General features: G+C 45.5%; 1 protein-coding gene and 1 pseudogene across 10 annotated transcripts in view; one reads left to right on the top strand and one right to left on the bottom strand.

Annotated features, from left to right (window-relative positions):
* map7d3 (MAP7 domain containing 3) overlaps positions 1-20,374 on the bottom strand; it is a 131,149-nt gene that overhangs the window by 94,265 nt on the left and 16,510 nt on the right. The window lies entirely within an intron of this gene.
* LOC139265156 (large ribosomal subunit protein eL37 pseudogene) lies at positions 15,891-16,237 on the top strand (annotated as a pseudogene).

Below are 20,374 nucleotides of genomic sequence, written 5' to 3'. Positions count from 1 at the left end.
GTACCTATATGCACCATGACAACTGGCTGTTCACCCTCCCTTTTCAGAATGTCCTGCACCCGCTCAGAGACATCCTTGACCCTTGCACCAGGGAGGCAAAATACCATCCTGGAGTCTCTGTTGCGGCCGCAGAAACGCCTATCTATTCCCCTTACAATCGAATCCCCTATCACTATTGCTCTCCCACTCTTTTTCCTGCCCTCCTGTGCAGCAGGGCCCGCCACGGTGCCATGAACCTGGCTGCTGCTGCTCTCCCCTGATGAGTCATCCCCCTCAACAGTACCCAAAGCGGTGTATGTGTTTTTCAGGGGGATGACCGCAGGGGACGCCTGCACTACCTTCCTTGCACTGCTCTTCCTGTTGGTCTTCCATTCCCTATCTGGCTGTGTACCCTTTACCTGCGGTAAGACCAACTCGCTAAACGTGCTATTCACGTCATTCTCAGCATCGTGGATGCTCCAGAGTGAATCCACCCTCAGCTCCAGTGCCGCAATGTGGTCCGTCAGGAGCTGGAGGCGGACACACTTCCCGCACACGTAGTCTTCAGGGACACCAGAAGCGTCGCTGATTTCCCACATAGTACAGGAGGAGCATAACACGTGTCCAAGCTGTCCTGCCATGACTTAACCCCTAGATTAACTTAATTTGGCAACAACAATGCTAAATGTTACTTACTGAAATAGAAAAGAAAAACTACTCATCAATCACCAGCCAATCACTTACCCGCTTGGCTGTGACGTCACCTTTCGATTTCTTTTACTTTTTTGCCTTCTGTCCCCACTGCAGCTGCACCGGTATGCCTCTCACCGACCCCAGACTCGCGCTGCTCCAAGCTCTCGCCTCCTCGACCGTCCACATACTATCGGCCCATGTTTAATGTTGCCCAGTTCTGTTGGATCACCTCTGGTCACACTCTTTACAAAGTTTCCTCTCCCCCAAGCTAGCAGCTCCTGCAACCCTTCAATCAATTTGTTGGAGGTGTGTGTGAAGGATGCAAGACCAGATCCTTTTCAAAGCATTTCACAGAGCCTTATCAGGAGGAAATGCTGAAACATTTGTGTGACTATTTTTTAGAGGAGACAGGAAGTAATCTCGAAGTGTGTTCCCTAAGTATTACCCATTCGCATTTTCTCCCAATTCTGAGAATTGCTGGATTTCTAATTAAATTCACTAAAGGATATTGTGGCTGAGTAATGACTATAGGTCTGTAAAGTACACAGTGGGGAATGGGATCAGAGGACAGCGTGAGAGGAACACAGTATCTTCCAATGTCCAATCTGCTCTGACTATTACTATCCACACCACAGCTCCTGCTCCCTCAGCCGAAAATTCCCTTCTGCTGCGCTTAACGGCCCTGACTGCATCTGTCCAATTACCCATGCATTTACTCTGATCCTCTCCCTCTCACAACCACAGCACAGCTCCCCTAGCCACAGCTATACAAAACCCTGGTTAGACCACATCTGGAGTACTGTGTACAGTTCTGAATATTGCACCGTAGAATCATGGAATGGTTACAGCACAGAAGGCGGCTATTCGGCCCATCAAGCCCGTGCCGGTTCTTTGCAACAGCATCTCAACTAGTCCCACTGTCCTGCCCTTTCCCCACAGCCCTCAAGGTGGGACTGACCAGAACTGGACACAGTGCTCAAGGTGGGACTGACCAGAGCCTGGTAGTTGCATCACGACTTCCTCGGACCTGAATTCCTCTGACCTGGCTATACGGGTCAACATTCTATTGGCAGACTGCTGCTCTGCATTGTTTGGACATAATGAGCTCAAGTCCAGCAAGTCTCCAGGGTCTTTTTCCACATCACCCATAGCTAATTCAACACCATTCCTGAAGGATAAGTGTTGCCTGGTTTTCCTTGCAATGCACAGTACATTAGTCTGTGTTAAATTTCATCTGCCAATGTTGTACCCTCTTACTTTGTCCAACTTATTCTGCAATTTTGAGCTGCTGACTTCTGGTTCCACTGGTATTATCTGCAAATTTGCATGACATTTGACTCCAAACCATTGATGTAGATTAGAACAATAGTGGTTCCAACACTGACCTGCATCTGGCACACTCTACTGAATACTTCCTCCACACCCAACCTCAACATAACTGCGATGAGAGTTAGCCTAACAAGGGAGCAGGCAAAAGCAGCGAACCGGAGAGAAGCTCTGGAGCTGACAGAGAGACAGACATAAACTTATACATTCCCAGCGCCTGTGGGGCGAGGCCCTGGCATTTTTCATCTGTGAGCAGTCATGGAAGATTACTATTAATTAAAATAAAATTAATCTGTTACATCCGGCTAAATGCAATAGTTCCCATTCAAGGCAAGACAACATTCTCATGTGCAATTTGCTTTCTACCAAACCTCCAGGCCAGGTGAAATAAAGATTAAAACTGCTACTGCTCTTCTACACATAATGGAGACATTTTAAAAGATTTACATTTCGATAGCATATTTCATGACCTCAGGATGTCGTAAACATTTACAGCCAGAATTACTTTAAAATAAAAAAGTACACTCACTGTTGTAACGTGTGAAACGCGGCAGCCAATTTGCGCACAGCAAGCTCCCACAAACAGCAATGTTATAATGACCAGGTAATCTGTTTTTTTTTTAAAAAGTGATGTTGGTTGAAGGATAAATATTGGCCAGGATACCAGTGATAACTTCCCTGCTTTTCTATACAATAGTGCCATGGGATCTTTACATGCACCTTAGAGCAGACGGGGCCTCGGTTTAACGTCTCGTGCGAAAGACGGCATCTCCGACAGTGCAGCGCTTCCTCAGTACTGCACTGGAGGGCCAGCCTAGATTTTTGTGCACAAGTTGCTGGAGTAGGATTTGAACCTTCAACCTTCTGACCCAAAGGTGCGAGTGCACCATTATTTAGTTCCCTTTGTCCAACCTCCAATCTCATGGAATGCAGCAGTGTTTGAAATTATACCAATGGGGTAAGTGAATTCTAGCTGCAGTCTACTCCAGTTCAAAATCACTTAATTCAGGTTATCACAATTCAAAATTTAAGCACTAAATTCCCACTTTTCTGTGTTTGTTGCTTAATACAAATTATTAGATAATTCCATTTTTGAAACAAACAATGTTGAACTATTAGTAGACAGCTGTTTAAGCTCTCATGTATTACCACCTCCACACACAACTATTCCAATGCGCTCCTGGCTGGCCTTCAATCCTCCACCCTCGAAACTTCAGTTCATCCAAAATCTTGCTGCCTCTATCCTATCCCACACCAAGTCCTGCTCACCCATCTCCTACAATGGTTTCCACTCCTTCAATGGCCCCTCCAATTTAAAATGTGCATCCTGGTGTTTAAATCCCTTCATGGCCTCGTCCCTCCCCATCTCCAACTTCCTCCAGCCCTACAACATCCCCCTCCCCCACAATCTCTATCCCTTTGACTTACAGGCTAAAACTGGATTGCTATCGATGAATAATAGAACTGCAATCCAATCTTGGGCTTCAGGTGACAGCAAACTGCAAGAACAAAGCTCACTGACAATTCTTTACTGCCTTACATTCACAGATAGCTGCTGAATATTCTTCACAAGTAGTGCACTGCACCATGTTTCATTTCTCCATTTCCTACTTTTCTTCAATTCTTCCCATTTTCTTGTACCAGTCTTTATTTTTACTTCCTCTCTTCCAGTTTCCCTGGTCGTCTGTAACACAGATCGCTGTATCTCTAGAGGCTGTGTGTCTCCTCCCTCCGTTAATCGGGTGCACATTTCACTCCAAGTTCAACAAGCAAATGATCTACAAACTATTGTTTGTTGTAGGGCTGGAGGAAGTTGGAGATGGGGAGGGACGAGGCCATGAAGGGATTTAAACACCAGGATGCACATTTTAAATTGGAAGGACCATTAAGGGAGCGGAAACCATGGGCAGGACCGGAACCAAGCCCTAGGGGGAGTGTTTGCTAGTGCTGTTTGGGAGCAGTTAAACTAATATGGCAGGGGGATGGGAACCTATGCAGGGAGACAGAGGGAAATAAAATGGAGACAGAAGCAAAAGCTAGAAAGAAGAATAGTAAAAGTGGAGGGCAGAGAAACCCAAGGCAAAAACAAAAAGGACCAATTTACAGTAAAATCCTAAAGTGTTAAAAAGACAAGCCTGAAGGCTCTGTGCCTCAATGCGAGGAGTATTCGGAATAAGGTGGATGAATTAACTGCGCAGGTAGCAGTTAACGGATACGATGTGATTGGCATCACGGAGACATGGCTCCAGGGTGACCAAGGCTGGGAACTCAATATACAAGGATATTCAGCATTTAGGAAGGACAGACAGAAAGGAAAAGGAGGTGGGGTGGCACTGCTGGTTAAAGAGGAAATTAATGCAATTGTAAGGAAGGACATTAGCTTGGATGATGTGGAATCAGTATGGGTGGAGCTACGGAATACCAAAGGGCAGAAAACGCTAATGGGAGTTGTGTACAGGCCACCAAATAGTAGTCGTGAGGTTGGGGACAGCATCAAACAAGAAATAAGGGATGTGTGCAATAAAGGTACAGCAGTAATCATGGGCGACTTTAATCTACATAATGATTGGGCTAACCAAACTGGTAGCAATGCGGTGGAGGAGGATTTCCTGCAGTGTATCAGGGATGGATTTTTAGACCAATACGTCGAGGAACCAACTAGAGAGCTGGCCATCCTAGACTGGGCGATGTGTAATGAGAAGTGACTAATTAGCAATCTTGTTGTGCGAGGCCCCTTGGGGGAAGAGTGACCATAATATGGGAGAATTCCTTATTAAGATGGAGAGTGACGCAGTTAATTCAGAAACTAGCATCCTGAACTTAAGGAAAGGGATCTTTGATGGTATGAGGCTCGAATTGGCTAGATTAGACTGGCAAATGATACTTAAAGGGTTGACGGTGGATAAGCAATGGCAAACATTTAAAGATCATATGGACGAACTTCAGCAATTGTACATCCCTGTCTGGAGTAAAAATAAAACAGGGAAGGTGGTTCAACGGTGGCTAACAAAGGAAATTAAGGATAGTATTAATTACAAGGAAGAGGCATACAAATTAGCTAGAAAGAGCAGCAAACCGGAGGACTGGGAGAAATTTAGAATTTAGCAGAGGAGGACAAAGGGTTTAATTAAGAGGGGGAAAATAGAGTATGAGAGGAAGCTTGCCGGAAACACAAAAACTAACTGCAAAAGCTTCTATAGATATGTGAAGAGAAAAAGTTTCGTTAAGACAAACGTAGGTCCCTTGCAGTCGGATTCGGGTGAATTTATAATGGGGAACAAAGAAATGGCAGACCAATTGAGCATGTACTTTGGTTCTGTCTTCACAAAGGAAGACACAAATAACCTTCCGGAAGTACTAGGGGACCGAGGGTCTAGTGAGAAGGAGGAACTGAAGGATATCCTTATTAGGCGGGAAATTGTGGGGATTGAAGGCCGATAAATCCCCAGGGGCTTATAGTCTACATCCCAGAGTACTTAAGGAAGTGGCCCTAGAAATAGTGGATGCATTGGTGATAATTTTCCAACAGTCTATCGAGTGGGATCAGTTCCTATGGACTGGAGGGTTGCTAATATAACACCACTTTTTAAAAAAGGAGGGAGAGAGAAAACGGGTAACTAACATCAGTGGTGGGGAAAATGTTGGAATCAATCATTAAGGATGAAATAGCAGCGCATTTGGAGAGCAGTGATAGGATTGGTCCAAGTCAGCATGGTTTTATGAAAGGGAAACCCTAGCATCCAAGCGGCTATCTGGCCGCACAAGGCATGGGCCTGACAGGGACTAACCAGGCCACCCGGAGATGGGTGGCGGCTGTACATAGCTCTAATTTTAGTTTAAGGCAGCACTGCACCATTTTATATTTTAAGGTTCAGTTTAGAATTGAGGGTAATGTTGCAGTAATGTTTAGGTGATTATTTTGAGTTTGTCTTGTGTGTCAGCCAGCCTGAGAGCAGTTCTCAAGGGCAGGATCCATAAAAATAAAAAAGGGAAGGTGGCTCAACCGTGGCTATCAAGGGAAATCAGGGATAGTATTAAAGCCAAGGAAGTGGCATACAAATTGGCCAGAAATAGCAGCGAACCTGGGGACTGGGAGAAATTTAGAACTCAGCAGAGGAGGACAAAGGGTTTGATTAGGGCAGGGAAAATGGAGTACGCGAAGAAGCTTGCAGGGAACATTAAGGCGGATTGCAAAAGTTTCTATAGGTATGTAAAGAGAAAAAGGTTAGTAAAGACAAACGTAGGTCCCCTGCAGTCAGAATCAGGGGAAGTCATAACGGGGAACAAAGAAATGGCAGACCAATTGAACAAGTACTTTGGTTCGGTATTCACTAAGGAGGATACAAACAACCTTCAGGATATAAAAGGGGTCAGAGGGTCTAGTAAGGAGGGGGAACTGAGGGAAATCTTTATTAGTCGGGAAATTGTGTTGGGAAAATTGATGGGATTGAAGGCCGATAAATCCCCAGGGCCTGATGGACTGCATCCCAGAGTACTTAAGGAGGTGGCCTTGGAAATAGCGGATGCATTGACAGTCATTTTCCAACATTCCATTGACTCTGGATCAGTTCCTATGGAGTGGAGGGTAGCCAATGTAACCCCACTTTTTAAAAAAGGGAGAGAGAAAACAGGGAATTATAGACCGGTCAGCCTGACCTCAGTAGTGGGTAAAATGATGGAATCAATTATTAAGGATGTCATAGCAGTGCATCTGGAAAATGGTGACTTGATAGGTCCAAGTCAGCATGGATTTGTGAAAGGGAAATCATGCTTGACAAATCTTCTGGAATTCTTTGAGGATGTTTCCAGTAAAGTGGACAAAGGAGAACCAGTTGATGTGGTATATTTGGACTTTCAGAAGGCTTTCGACAAGGTCCCACACAAGAGATTAATGTGCAAAGTTAAAGCACATGGGATTGGGGGTAGTGTGCTGACGTGGATTGAGAACTGGTTGTCAGACAGGAAGCAAAGAGTAGGAGTAAACGGGTACTTTTCAGAATGGCAGGCAGTGACTAGTGGGGTGCCGCAAGGTTCTGTGCTGGGGCCCCAGCTGTTTACATTGTACATTAATGATTTAGACGAGGGGATTAAATGCAGTATCTCCAAATTTGCGGATGACACTAAGTTGGGTGGCAGTGTGAGCTGCGAGGAGGATGCTATGAGGCTGCAGAGTGACTTGGATAGGTTAGGTGAGTGGGCAAATGCATGGCAGATGAAGTATAATGTGGATAAATGTGAGGTTATCCACTTTGGTGGTAAAAACAGAGAGACAGACTATTATCTGAATGGTGACAGATTAGGAAAAGGGAAGGTGCAACGAGACCTGGGTGTCATGGTACATCAGTCATTGAAGGTTAGCATGCAGGTACAGCAGGCGGTTAAGAAAGCAAATGGCATGTTGGCCTTCATAGCGAGGGGATTTGAATACAGGGGCAGGGAGGTGTTGCTACAGTTGTACAGGGCCTTGGTGAGGCCACACCTGGAGTATTGTGTACAGTTTTGGTCTCCTAACTTGAGGAAGGACATTCTTGCTATTGAGGGAGTGCAGCGAAGATTCACCAGACTGATTCCCAGGATGGCGGGACTGACCTATCAAGAAAGACTGGATCAACTGGGCTTGTATTCACTGGAGTTCAGAAGAATGAGAGGGGTCCTCATGGAAACGTTTAAAATTCTGACGGGTTTAGACAGGTTAGATGCAGGAAGAATGTTCCCAATGTTGGGGAAGTCCAGAACCAGGGGTCACAGTCTGAGGATAAGGGGTAAGCCATTTAGGACCGAGATGAGGAGAAACTTCTTCATCCAGAGAGTGGTGAACCTGTGGAATTCTCTACCACAGAAAGTAGTTGAGGCCAATTCACTAAATATACTCAAAAGGGAGTTAGATGAAGTCCTTACTACTCGGGGGATCAAGGGTTATGGCGAGAAAGCAGGAAGGGGGTACTGAAGTTTCATGTTCAGCCATGAACTCATTGAATGGCGGTGCAGGCTAGAAGGGCTGAATGGCCTGCTCCTGCACCTATTTTCTATGTTTCTATTACCGGGTGATGGACAAACCTCAGGAGACCAATTGATGTTTAATTTTAATCTAGTTTTTTTTCCCTTCTGTAATGTGGTTGTACGTTGCCTATATGCTGGTGAATATAATGTAACTGAAATGAAATTGTAGTGATTGAACCCCCTCCAAGCTGGGAGGGTATAAATGTAAAAAGTTTGTACCTGTAAAGGGAAAAGTGTTCATCTATGGTGATGTTGCATAAGTGTAATGCATTTTGGGTATTAGTTTAGCTAATTTACGGGGAAGGTTATCTCTTGGGAGTCAGGAACTTTGCTCACCTCGAAGAATGATACCATAAGTGATATGGTATCACAGGGGGGAATGTAGAATTTACCAATATCTTGCAAAGATTCCAGGTACCTTTCCCCTACAGAGGAGAAAAATCCCTTTCTGGGCTTTTAAAATGAGTTTAAAGGGGCAGACGAAGCCTGCGGTGGATAACAGGGGATGCATTCATGGAGACCCCCCCCCCAGTGTTTGGACTCATAAGGGAATTCAAAATGGACCTAAATTACAGAAGCTTGAGATCCCCTAAACATCTATGGGAAGGAGTATATCAATTTTAAGATTCTACAACATTTTGGCTGCGAAAAAGAGTTACCAAATACAGGAGGTGGGGCCAAATTTGTGTATTAAGGATCCCAGACTGTCTGGGGGAACTATTCACCCCCTAAGAGATAATCGAATTACCCAATCAAGCACAATGGAAATCATGGTCAGAAAAACTGGACAATCCTAAAACAATGCAAAACCAGTGATAGCACATTCTCACACCCTAATCGAGTTACTGCTGACAAAGGAGACATTTGAAAATCAATGGACAGACAGTTTAAACAGAGCCCAAGAGATTTGATGGGAGATAACAGAGCTTTTTTTGGGATATATCTATCCCCCAGTTTTACAAGGAAAGACTAGCAGAACACAGAAACTAGCAGTACACAGGAGAGAAGCAGAAAACCTAGCAGAACAGACTCTAGCAGAGCACAGACTCGAACACAGAAAGACACAAGCAGCCGGAGCTGGGGAGTGAAGAAATGGAGTCGTGAAGGAAACTACAAGAAATCGTCAAGGACCGACCGAGCACGAGGCCCACGAAATGGAAGGTTTTCAGCAACCAAAGTGACAAACCCGGGCTACCACAACGACCAACCAAAACCAACTCAGCAAAAACCAAAGAATCGACCTTTATTTCCACTCTACAATCTACTTCTGAACGACCAACGGGTGAGAAATTACCAAAAGGGACTAGCTAAAACTATTCCTAACCAAAGAAAGTGGGTACTTACCCCAAACATCCAAAACGCAACTTAGCGCATCAACGGACGCACCCCCACCGAAGACTACGCAGTCTGAAGTCCTCTCCCCCGTCCGGGGTACGGCTCGCCTAGAAGGCCAAGTGCAGCGAACCCCGAAACCGTGATTCACCGGCAACTGTCTAAAGGGATTGGTGAGCATAGTCCCTGAACCCTCAGAGCTATAACTTAGTTAGTTAGGGGAATTGGGAGAGGGGAGGCTGGGATAACTTGTGTAAATGTATCTGCATTCTCCTCTTTACCCCATTTAGAGTTTAAGCTGTATTCTTTTTCCCCACAGGCTGTAATTTGACATTTTATTCAATGTGTTGTACCCCTCAGTGTGTATTGGTCTGTGTGTGTTATTAAAGGTGTGCCTTTTACTTCTTTTTAAACACAATAAAGCCATACCTGCTTCCTACCTTGAAACCGATTGTCTGTCCAAGTCTGTCACAGTCCCTTCATAATTCCAGTGTCTAGAACCAAGGGTGTGGGAGCGATTCAGAACCGCTCATATAAGGTCAGAAGGGAAAGCTGACCACCTGAAAACCACCCCTTACACTATCCATGCTAATATATTACCCCCAACCCCGTGAACTTTTATCTTGTGTAGTACATTTTTATACGGCACCTTATTGAATGCCTTCTGGAAATCCAAATACACCACATCCACCGGTTCACCCTTATCTACCCTGCTCGTTACATCCTCAAAGAACTCCAGCAAATTTGTCAAACATGATTTCCCTTTCATAAAACCATGCTGACTCTGCTCGATTACATTATGCTTTTCCAAATGTCCCGCTACTGCTTCCTTAATAATCGACTCCAACAAATGGCCGATGCCAGATTGATTGTGGTCTACTTTGAGCAGTTGGAAACTATGGGCCCAAGTTTCGAGCCGCGCCTAGAACGGCGCAGTCCCGACCTGGACGCCCGTTTTTCATGCCACAAAGTGCGCCTAAAAAAACCCTCCGTATTCTCCACCTCCCTGCAGGTCCTCTGGCCCTTGGCGCAGCGCAGCAGGAGCTGTAGGGGGCGGAGCCAGGTCCCTGTGCTGAAAACAGTGCCGGGACCTCTGCACATGCGCGCTACAGTGGGCACGCAAGTGCAGTAGCTCCAGGCACCAGAAACTGTGTGGGAGGGGCCCGAAGCACGCAGCCCCTAGCCCTGGCCGAATGGCCTCATTGGGGCTGCGTGAATAAGGCTCCTCCCACGGCCAGCTCCTGCTTCCTCCCGACCCGACTCGACTCCCGCTTCCCGCCCGGACCCGACACCCGCTCCTCCCCCTCCCCCTTCCTCTTCCTCTCCCTCTCCCTCTCCCTCCCCTCCCCTCCCCCCACCCCCCGGACCGGATCCGACACCCGCTTTCCCCCCCCCGCCTCCAGACTGGATCCGACCTGACCTCCCTCTCCCTCTTCCTCTCCCTCTCCCTCCCTCCCCCCGACCCGAACCGACCTCCCAACCACCCCCCCCCAACCCGACCCAACGCCACCTACCTGTAAATCTGGTGCTGGGGACGGGCCCTGCCCGAAGTCTCGGGCCCGGCCCGTTCAGCCTCCCTCCCCCTTCTCCTTCCTTCCCCCCCCCCCCCAATCTCCTTCCTTTCCCCCCAATCTCCTTCCTTTCCCCCCCCAATCTCCTTCCCCCCCCCTCCCCTCCCTCATCCCTCCCCCCTTCCTCCCCCATCCCTCCCCCTCTACCCCCCGTCAGAAACACAGACACTGACAGACAGAGAATGAGAGACACACAGACAGAGAGATAGAGACACTGACAGAGACACACAGTCGGAGGGCTCCCGGTGCTGCAGTCGGTAAGTAGAAAATGTTTTATTTATTGATTTAAAAAAAAAATTATTTCTTATTAATTTTTTTTGATTGATTTATTGGTTGATTTATTGATGTATTTATCATTTATTATTGATGATGGCTCTTTATTTGTAAAACTGAAGTGTTTAATGTTTGTAAACTTCCCTTTAAACACCCCCCCCCCCCACCATTCCCTACGCCTGATTTGTAACCTACGCCTGATTTTCTAAAGTGTAGACAAGGTTATTTCGAGCGTACAAAAATCTTCACTTACTCCATTCTAAGTTAGTTTAGAATAAGTTTTCACTCACGAAACTTTGAAATCAGGCGTAAGTGGCCGGACACGCCCCCTTTTGAATAAAAAATTCTGTTCCAAAGTGAAACTGTTCTAACTGACTAGAACTGGAGCAAACTAAATGTGGAGAATTCCGATTTCTAAGATACTCCGTTCTACACCAGTTGCTCCTAAAAATCAGGAGCAAATCATGTGGAAACTTGGGGCTTATAAAACTCATTTGAAAAGATCAGGAAATCATAGACGTCTATAGCAATGAGTTTGCAACAGGACTATGCATCTTGGGGAAAGTTAGAGGGTGCAACACTACTTTCCAATCTCTTGAGCCAGTTTCTGAAGTACAAACTCTCTGGCTTGCCCTCTTTATAAAAAGACTAAATGTTTCTCCAGAATTGCTGATGTATCCTTTAGAAAACAAATACAGGCCAAGAAACAAGGCGCTCAAACAAGTGTTAAGTATGTACCTTATTCTGCTTTTTATACACTAATCTTTCGATGACAAGCAAACCGAGTAGCAAGCATTGTTTATACCTAGACAGTTGTATCGTTTGCAAGCAGAAAACTACCATCTCAGAAATGGCACTTTTTGAAAAGTAATTCGACCTTAGAACAAAGCTCCTTCACTTGGCTATTTCAAACCAACTTCATTAATGAAAATTGAAATCTATGCTCAGATCTCTGCATGCATACTTGATAGAAGGCACTCCGTATAGAGGCCACCTCATTGACTGGATGCTCGGTGTCCTTGTATTTGTGTACACAGAATCTCTACTGTCTTTTGTAATGCAGCACAATCAGGAATAGAGACCATAAGCACCAGTATGAATGAAGCATCGGAATCCATTACTGACATTTCTTATTGAGGGGAGAGATGGCAGGTTTTACTCAATAGATGTGCAGTAGTTTGGACAGGCGACACAGCACAGGCTCAGCTTTCAAAATAACATCTCACTGCCAAAAGATTAACTCAACTCCTGGAAGGAGTTGTTAACAAATCCAACACAAAATCCTTCTGTATGAAAAGACTCTTCAGAGTCAGCGAGTACTGACTCTCCTTTTCACAAGGCAACACATCAGCTGCAGGAAAGGGGAGGGGAGGGAAAGAATGAAAGGAATAATACTGTATCTGCAATAACATGATTACAGCTTCCAGTCTGTAAATTAATTGCAATTCTCACATCATTTTACATCACTGGTTTGTGGTCAGTTTTATGTGCATCAAGGTTCCAGGTGTCATTGGTACAGAACGGAAGAGCACTCCACTTTCAGCAACTAGTGATTAATTCATCAAGATAGATACGGATGAGGGAGGCCATTGATGTTCATCTCAGCTCAGCAATTCACAAATACCCTATAGTCCTTCCATCACAGAAACCAACCGAGCTTTTTTTGAATGATTGCATGTTTTTTTGCCTTCACCAGCCTACCCAAGATCTCACTCCATGTGTGCGATTAGTTTCCAACATCAATCCCAAACTTGCCTTTTACTAAAAAAGCTAAATACTGTGGATACTGGAAATCTGAAATGAAAACTGAAAATGCTCCGGTCAGGCAGCCTCTGTGGAGAGAGAAACAGAATTAACGTTTTAGGTCCATGACCCTTTGTCAGAACTGGAAAAAGTTAGAGATGCAATAGGTTTTAAGCAAGTTCAGGGGCAGGGAAAGGGGGAGGGGGGAGGGGAGGAAAGTAGAAAAGGGAAGGTCTGTGATGGGTGGAAGACAGGAGAGATTAAATGACAAAGGGATGATGGTGCGAGGCAAAAGGAGACAAGTAAAGAGACAAAAGATGGGCCCAGAGGAGGTGTGAATGGCAATAGCAGAATAATTACCAACAGTTGCTATCCGAAAAGATTAGAGGTCAGGGCCTGAAATTGTTGAACTCGATGTTGAGCCCAGAAGGCTGTAAAGTGCCTAAACGAAAGATGAGGTGCTGTTCCTCGAGCTTTGTGGAACAGTGTAAGAGGCCGAGAACAGAGAGGTCAGAGTGGGAGTGGAGCAGGGAATTAAAAAGTGACAGGCGACCGGAAGCTCAGGGTCACACTTACGGACTGAATGGAGATGTTCCACAAAGTGGTCACCCAATCTACACTTGGTCTCCCCAATGTAGTGGAGACCGCATCCTGAGCAGCGAATACAGTACACTAAGTTGAAAGTACAAGTAGTAAATCGCTGTTTCACCTGGAGGGAGTGCTTGGGTCCTGGTGGTGGGAAAGGGGAAGTAAAAGGGCATTTTATTAGTTTGGTCTGAAGTAGTGTCTCAGATCTACCTTTCTGTACTGTTCACGATCTGTTATTCCTTTTAGCTGCTATGTTTCAAAGCTGAAAAGCCCAGGTTTCCCCAACTCTCCTCATAACTCAGGACTCGGCTTCGTGATCAGTCTCTGAACTGCCTCACACGTAACATGCGCCCATGTCCATGTTCACATCAGCCATCCTCATTACTCCTCTCCAAGTGAGACCTAGGCCAAATTATGGGCAGCTTTGTTCTGAAGTCCTGTATAAGCTGGGGAGTACATTGAGACTAAACATTGGTTTTATGTAGCGCCCTTACAGGCAAAGGCAACCTCCATATCACTCTGGCCCAGGTTCAGACCCACGTCCAAAAATGATAATCATAGAATCACAGAAATTTACAGCACGGGAGGCAGCCATTTGGCCCATCGTGTCCACATCGGCCGACAAACAGCTATCCCAACTAATCCCATTTTCCAGCTCTCGGTCCGTAGCCCTGTAAGTTACGGCGCTTCAAGTGCACATCCAAGTACTTTTTAAATGTGGTGAGGGTTTCTGCCTCTACCACCCTTTCAGGCAGTGAGTTCCAGACCCCCACCACCCTCTGGGTGGATACATTTCCCCTAATCCCCTCTAAACCTCCTACGAATTACGTTAAATCTATGCCCCCTGGTTGTTGACACCTCTGCCAAGGGAAATAGGTCCTTCCTATTCACTCTATCCAGGCCCCTCACAATTTTATACACCTCAATGAAGTCTCCCCTCAGCCTCCTCTGTTCCAAAGAAAACAACCCCAGCCTATCCAATCTTTCCTCAGTTACAATTCTCCAGTCCAGGCAACAGTGTCATAAATCTCTTCTGTACCCTCTCCAGTGCAATCACATCCTCCTGTAATGCGGTGACCAGAACTGTACGCAGTACTCTAGCTGTGGCCTAACTAGTGTTTTATACAGTTCAAGCATAACCTCCCTGCTCTTGTATTCTATGTCTTGGCTAATAAAAGCAAGTATTCCATATGCCTTCTCCATCTGCCTCAGGAATTTAAAGCCCTCCCTCCTGCACCAACTCTCCAGTCACGCGTTCATTTTCTCTATCCTTCTATTCTTATACTCATTAGCACATAATAAACCGGAGATTACTGCCTTTGAGGTCCTACCCTTTAATTTTCTTCCTCGCTCCCTAAAATTCTGCCTGCAGGACCTCATCCCTCTTTCTACCTATGTCATTGGTCCCGATATGGACCACGACCTCTAGCTGTTTACCCTCCCCCCATGATGCCCTGTTTCTGCTCTGTGACATCGCTGATCCAGACACCAGGGAGGCACCATACCATCCTGGAGTCACGTCTACGGCCGCAGAAACGCCTGTCTGTTCCTCTAACTACTGAATCCGCTACCACTAAAGCTCTTTTATTCTTTGTCTCTCCCGCCCTGTGCAGATGAGCCACCCATGGTGCCTTGGACTTGTCTCTGGCTGCACTCCCCAGAGGCACCATCACCCTCACTGGTGCTCATAAGTGAATATCGGTTGGAAAGCAAGATGGACTGAGGGGGCGACAATCCTGTATTACCTGCCTAGCACTTGGCAGCAGGAGGCCAGTCAGAACAGGAGATGTAATTGCATAATCATAGGCAGTCCCTCGGAAATCGAGGAAGACTTGCTTCCATTCTTAACATGAGTTCTTAGCTGGTTGTACAGTCCAATACGAGAACCACAGTCCCTGTCACAGATGGGACATAATACATCAGTGTTAAAGTACGTGTGCTGCTGGCTATGCCTTGTTGGGCCAGATATTCCTGAATGAATTAATTCTGGTGACAGCTATGCATCAGTAATTGTAATCTTGGCTTTATAGTGATGCACTTCATCACCGATAAAGACCGTAGATGATCTCTTTTGCTCATGTATGTATATGGTGAAGTGTTTCACTTTGCAATATAAATTTTCAGTCGAATAACACAATCTAAATCAAAGCGAACCTACAAACAAATGAACAAGAAACATACTGTCCAGGGAAACAAAACTAGATTTTCCCCACCCATTTTATTGCACAAGGTTGAGCACACAACCAAAGATTAGCCACTGGTTGACAACAATACGGGTTTTTACTTGCAACCCAAGTTATGCAGATTTGCATCCACTAATTTGACAGCAGCTGCTGCTCATGATTGTGCTATTCCCATTTACAATCTCTGGAGCGCGCAGTCAAAATGACGAAGGGAACATCGTCATTTGTAAGAGGCGGAACAAGACCCACACTCTGCTGGCGGTGTGGAGCTAAAGCATTTCATCTGCAGAAATCGACCTGTGGTAAATGTGCCTACCCTGCCAAGAGAAAGAGGAAGTATAACTGGAGTGCGAAGGCCAAAAGGAGAAACACAACTGGTACAGGTCGCATGAGGCACCTGAAGGTGGTGTATCGCAGATTCAGGAATGGATTCAGTGAAGGGACCACCCCGAAGCCCAGACGCGCCACAATGGCTTCCTACTGCACTGCATAAACTGTCGGTGTACCTACACAACAAATAAAGCTATGGTTTGGAAAGTTTAAAAAAAATTCCCATTTACATCTCCTCCAGACCCCCCAGCTTTTCTTGTCCTATTACCATCCCCTTTCGCCTCGCACCATCGCCCCTTTTGTCATTTAATCTCCTGCCTTCCATCCATCACAGACCTTCCCTTTTTGGTCCTTTCTCCCCTACCCCCTTTCCCTATCTCTGTATTTACTTAAACCCGTGACATCTCTAACTTTTCCCGGTTATGAAGAAGGGTCATGGACCTGAAACTTTAACTGTTTCTCTCTCCACAGATGCTGCCCGACCCGCTGAGTGTTTCAGCACTTTGTTTTAATTGCAGATTTCCAGCATCCATCCATTGTTCTCTAACAAACCAAACATGGCCTGTATAGACAACAGCAGCTTCGTACACTTTCAATCTGGACTGGACAACAAGTGGTCAGAGATATATCTACAGCTACCACCATTTTGAAAATAAATTCTCCCCTTTAAGCCCATCCTGAACTGCTCAGCATTTGTTGGCTCAGCAGACGATTTGCTGCTTAGACTCTATTTCAGCACCTGTCAAAACTGGCTGGTCGCTTGTAAACTCCCTGAGGCACGGGTACAAAACTGCATCACCCACTGCATGGAGCAGCTTTAAAACATCGGAACAGGCCTGATTCACCATTCAACATGGCTGATCTGAACTCCATATCCCGCGATACCCTTACCCCCAAAAAAACTATCACTCTCAGTCTTGAAAGCTCCAATTGAGCCTCCCACCAAACCATCCACGGCTTTTGTGGGGAGTGTTCCAGATTCCACTGCCCTTTGAATGAAGAAGTGCTTCCTGACATCGCCCTGAATGGCCTGGCTCTAATTTTAAGGTGATGCCCCTTGTTCTGGGCTCCTCCCACCAGAGGGAATAGTTTCTCTCGATCCACCCTATCAAATCCTTTTAACCTTTTAAACACCTCGATCGGATCATCCCTCAAACTTCTAAACTCAAGGGAATGCAAGACACGTTTCACGTGCTGTTACGACAATTTCTAGTCAGCTTCTCTTAATTCAAAGTTACTTAATTCAAATTATTTGACAATCAAAATGTTTATGACCACTTCATTGCCACTATTTATGTTGCTTAATTCAAATGATTGGATAATTATATTTTTAGTATAAGTGACAGGTATCAGGAATAAACTGTATTTCTATTCCCTATTTTCCCACTGATTTTTAGCTTCAATGGGGCAGAATTATGCCGATAAACACACTTACCAAAGGACAAGTAAAACTGTTGTAACAAAAAAAACGCGTATCGAGACACTAACTGACTTATTCTTAGGTACAGCATAATTTGGAGAATTGCGAGAGATTTCTCGGTAAAATCTGAATATTTAACCCAAGAAACCAAGGTAGCTATGAGGTTAACAAACAGAATATTTTGTAGACGTTCACTGAACTAATCGCACCAGACCCTAAATGTTCAATATCTGTGGCCACGCACCAGGATTCGCTCTTTGTGCATTCGAATGAAAGTAGAACTACCCAAATCATAGAATGATACAGCACAGGAGGCCACTCAGCCCATCAACCAGAGGCACAGCCCATCACAGATAGCAAGCACTCCAACCTGAACCAGGGATGAATGGAAAGGAGGTGTAGCCTACTAAAGTGACATGGGACCTGGAGATAGACCATTCACCTGAGGAGGTAGAGTGTGCAACTGTGCAGAAACTTGAACCGAATACTTCCCCACTCTAAACCACTGCTAGTAATCCAGACCTACAGATTCAGCCAGCAGCTATGACCTTCTTATAAACTATAATCCAATAATATCTTTGAGTTATTTATTACTCCAACAACCTGGCATTCACAGGTATAGTGAATCCTCATCACTGTGCCACTCCTCATTTCTAATCAATTAGTGGCAGCTTTTTGGGAGGGGAAACGAAAAATTCTCCCTCTGCTTTTCTAAACATGGAGATTACTGAAAAAGTGAAGCACATACAGGTGTTCCGGTGAAGCATTGGCATTATCACTGTTCTTGAAAGATATATAGTCTCAAAAGACATTTCAACACAATGTCAAGTTAACAGTGCTCATTTTATGGAGGTCGTTTTGAATGGCTGGTAAGGGAGGTAGCCACCAACATGAATGGAACATTCCTGTTCAGAAGAGCACGGAGGGCCGAGGGAACATTGGAACGTACTAATCTGCAAAAGACCAGGGGAAGCACACTGCTACTAGTTGCTGGCACTGGGAGCTGTGCCAAGCTGAGGGATGCGGTGTCCCTTTAGGCAGGAGAATGAGTAAGCATGGTGCAAGGATAAATTGAGGCCGAGAGAGGCCTACAGTGTTGTGATGCCGAAGGGGCAGATGCAGAGACATGATGGAATGAGTGTGGTGCTGTGTACTTTGTTTGCAACTGCTCCAGCTGTTACAAGGGGAGTTTGCGTACGGTGCAGTACACTCAATGCCAGAGTTGGCCCTCTGATTCAGACAGATGCCGGTCACCCTCCATTTGTTCGTTATTCCTCTACTGACAGACTACCCAGGCTTCCCTCTCAGCAACTTGGTAGCTTGTGTGTGTTTTGTTTTGCAATTAACTTATTAGAAGCAGGTGCAATGAGTAATGTGATGGCACTGCATTAGTAATTATATTATTATACCCTCTGCTGCATAACAATCTCAAGTGCACATATTCCTGTACACAACTGGCACCTGGAAAGGCAAACAGTTAAACTGTTTCTACATTTGCTCTCATTCCTGTGCACACGGGAGTTGGTAAAACCATCTTATGCATTTGTAATTCTCCGATGATATTCTCATTCCAGTTCTTTGCTTCTTTCCTGAACTTCAAGCCTACAATCCAATCCTGCCGTTTCCTCCTCTCACCACTCTAACTGTGACTATCACAATGCAAATTCTTGTTGCCACACGCCCAGAGATAATTAGAGATGCTGAAAGTTTATGCCACAGATTCCTCCTCTCTTACTAACTCGCATTTCTGTGATGCTCCGTGGCCCACGCACCTTAACCACCTCAGACAGCACCTCAAAATATGTCTGCTGATCCCTGCTCTTGCACTGAGAGCCAGCATTAGTCCTATATTATAAACCCAGTCAGTCTCTTCACCCAATGGACCACAGACTAGTGAAACTTGGTACACTGGAACCACACAGGGCATTACTGATTTTGTTCGTCCCTCAGCAGAGGGGGCGTTTGGGGGGATTAATCTGGACATTTATGATCATTTCCACAGGTTTAGTGCTATTGTTTCAGTTTTACACTAACGCTAAGCTTGCATAGTGCCATAATCATCATAGGCAGTCACTTGAAATCGAGGAAGACTTGCTTCCACTCAAAGTGAGTTCTCAGGTGACTGAACAGTCCAATACGAGAATTACAGTCTCTGTCACAGGTGGGACAGGCTGTGGTTGAAGGAAAGGGTGGGTGGGGAGTCTTGTTTGCCGCACGCGCCTGTTTTCTGCATGCTCTCAGCGACGAGACTCGAGGTGCTCTGCGCCCTCCTGGATGCATTGGTGATAATTTTCCAACAGTCCATCAACTCTGGATCAGTTCCTATGGACTGGAGGATAACTAATGTAAAACCACTGTTTAAAAAAGGAGGGAGAGAGAAAACGAGTAATTATAGATCGGTTAGCCTGACATCAGTAGTGGGGAAAATGTTGGAATCAATTATTAAAGATGAAATAGCACGCGCATTTGGAAAGCAGTGACAGGATCGGTCCAAGTCAGCATGGATTTATGAAAGGGAAATCATGCTTGACAAATCTTCTAGAATTTTTTGAGGATGTAACTGGTAGAGTGGACAAGGGAGAACCAGTGGATGTGGTGTATTTGGACTTTCAAAAGGCTTTTGACAAGGTCCTACACAAGAGATTAGTGTGCAAAATTAAAGCACATCGTATTGGGGGTAATGTACTGATGTGGATAGAGAACTGGTTGGCAGACAGGAAGCAGAAAGTCAGGATAAACGGGTCCTTTTCAGAATGTCAGATGCAGTATAATGTGGATAAATGTGAGGTTATTCACTTTGGTGGCAAAAACACGAAGGCCGATTATCTGAATGGTGGCAGATTAGGAAAAGGGGAGGTGCAACGAGACCTGGGTGTCATGGTTCATCAGTCACTGAAAGCTGGCATGCAGGTACAGCAGGCGGTGAAGGCGGCACA

The sequence above is a fragment of the Pristiophorus japonicus genome, chromosome 6 (assembly GCF_044704955.1).
Source record: "Pristiophorus japonicus isolate sPriJap1 chromosome 6, sPriJap1.hap1, whole genome shotgun sequence".
Taxonomy (NCBI): Eukaryota; Metazoa; Chordata; class Chondrichthyes; family Pristiophoridae; genus Pristiophorus; species Pristiophorus japonicus.
Note: the sequence above shows the minus strand (reverse complement) of the source record. Positions and strands in the feature narration are given on the sequence as shown.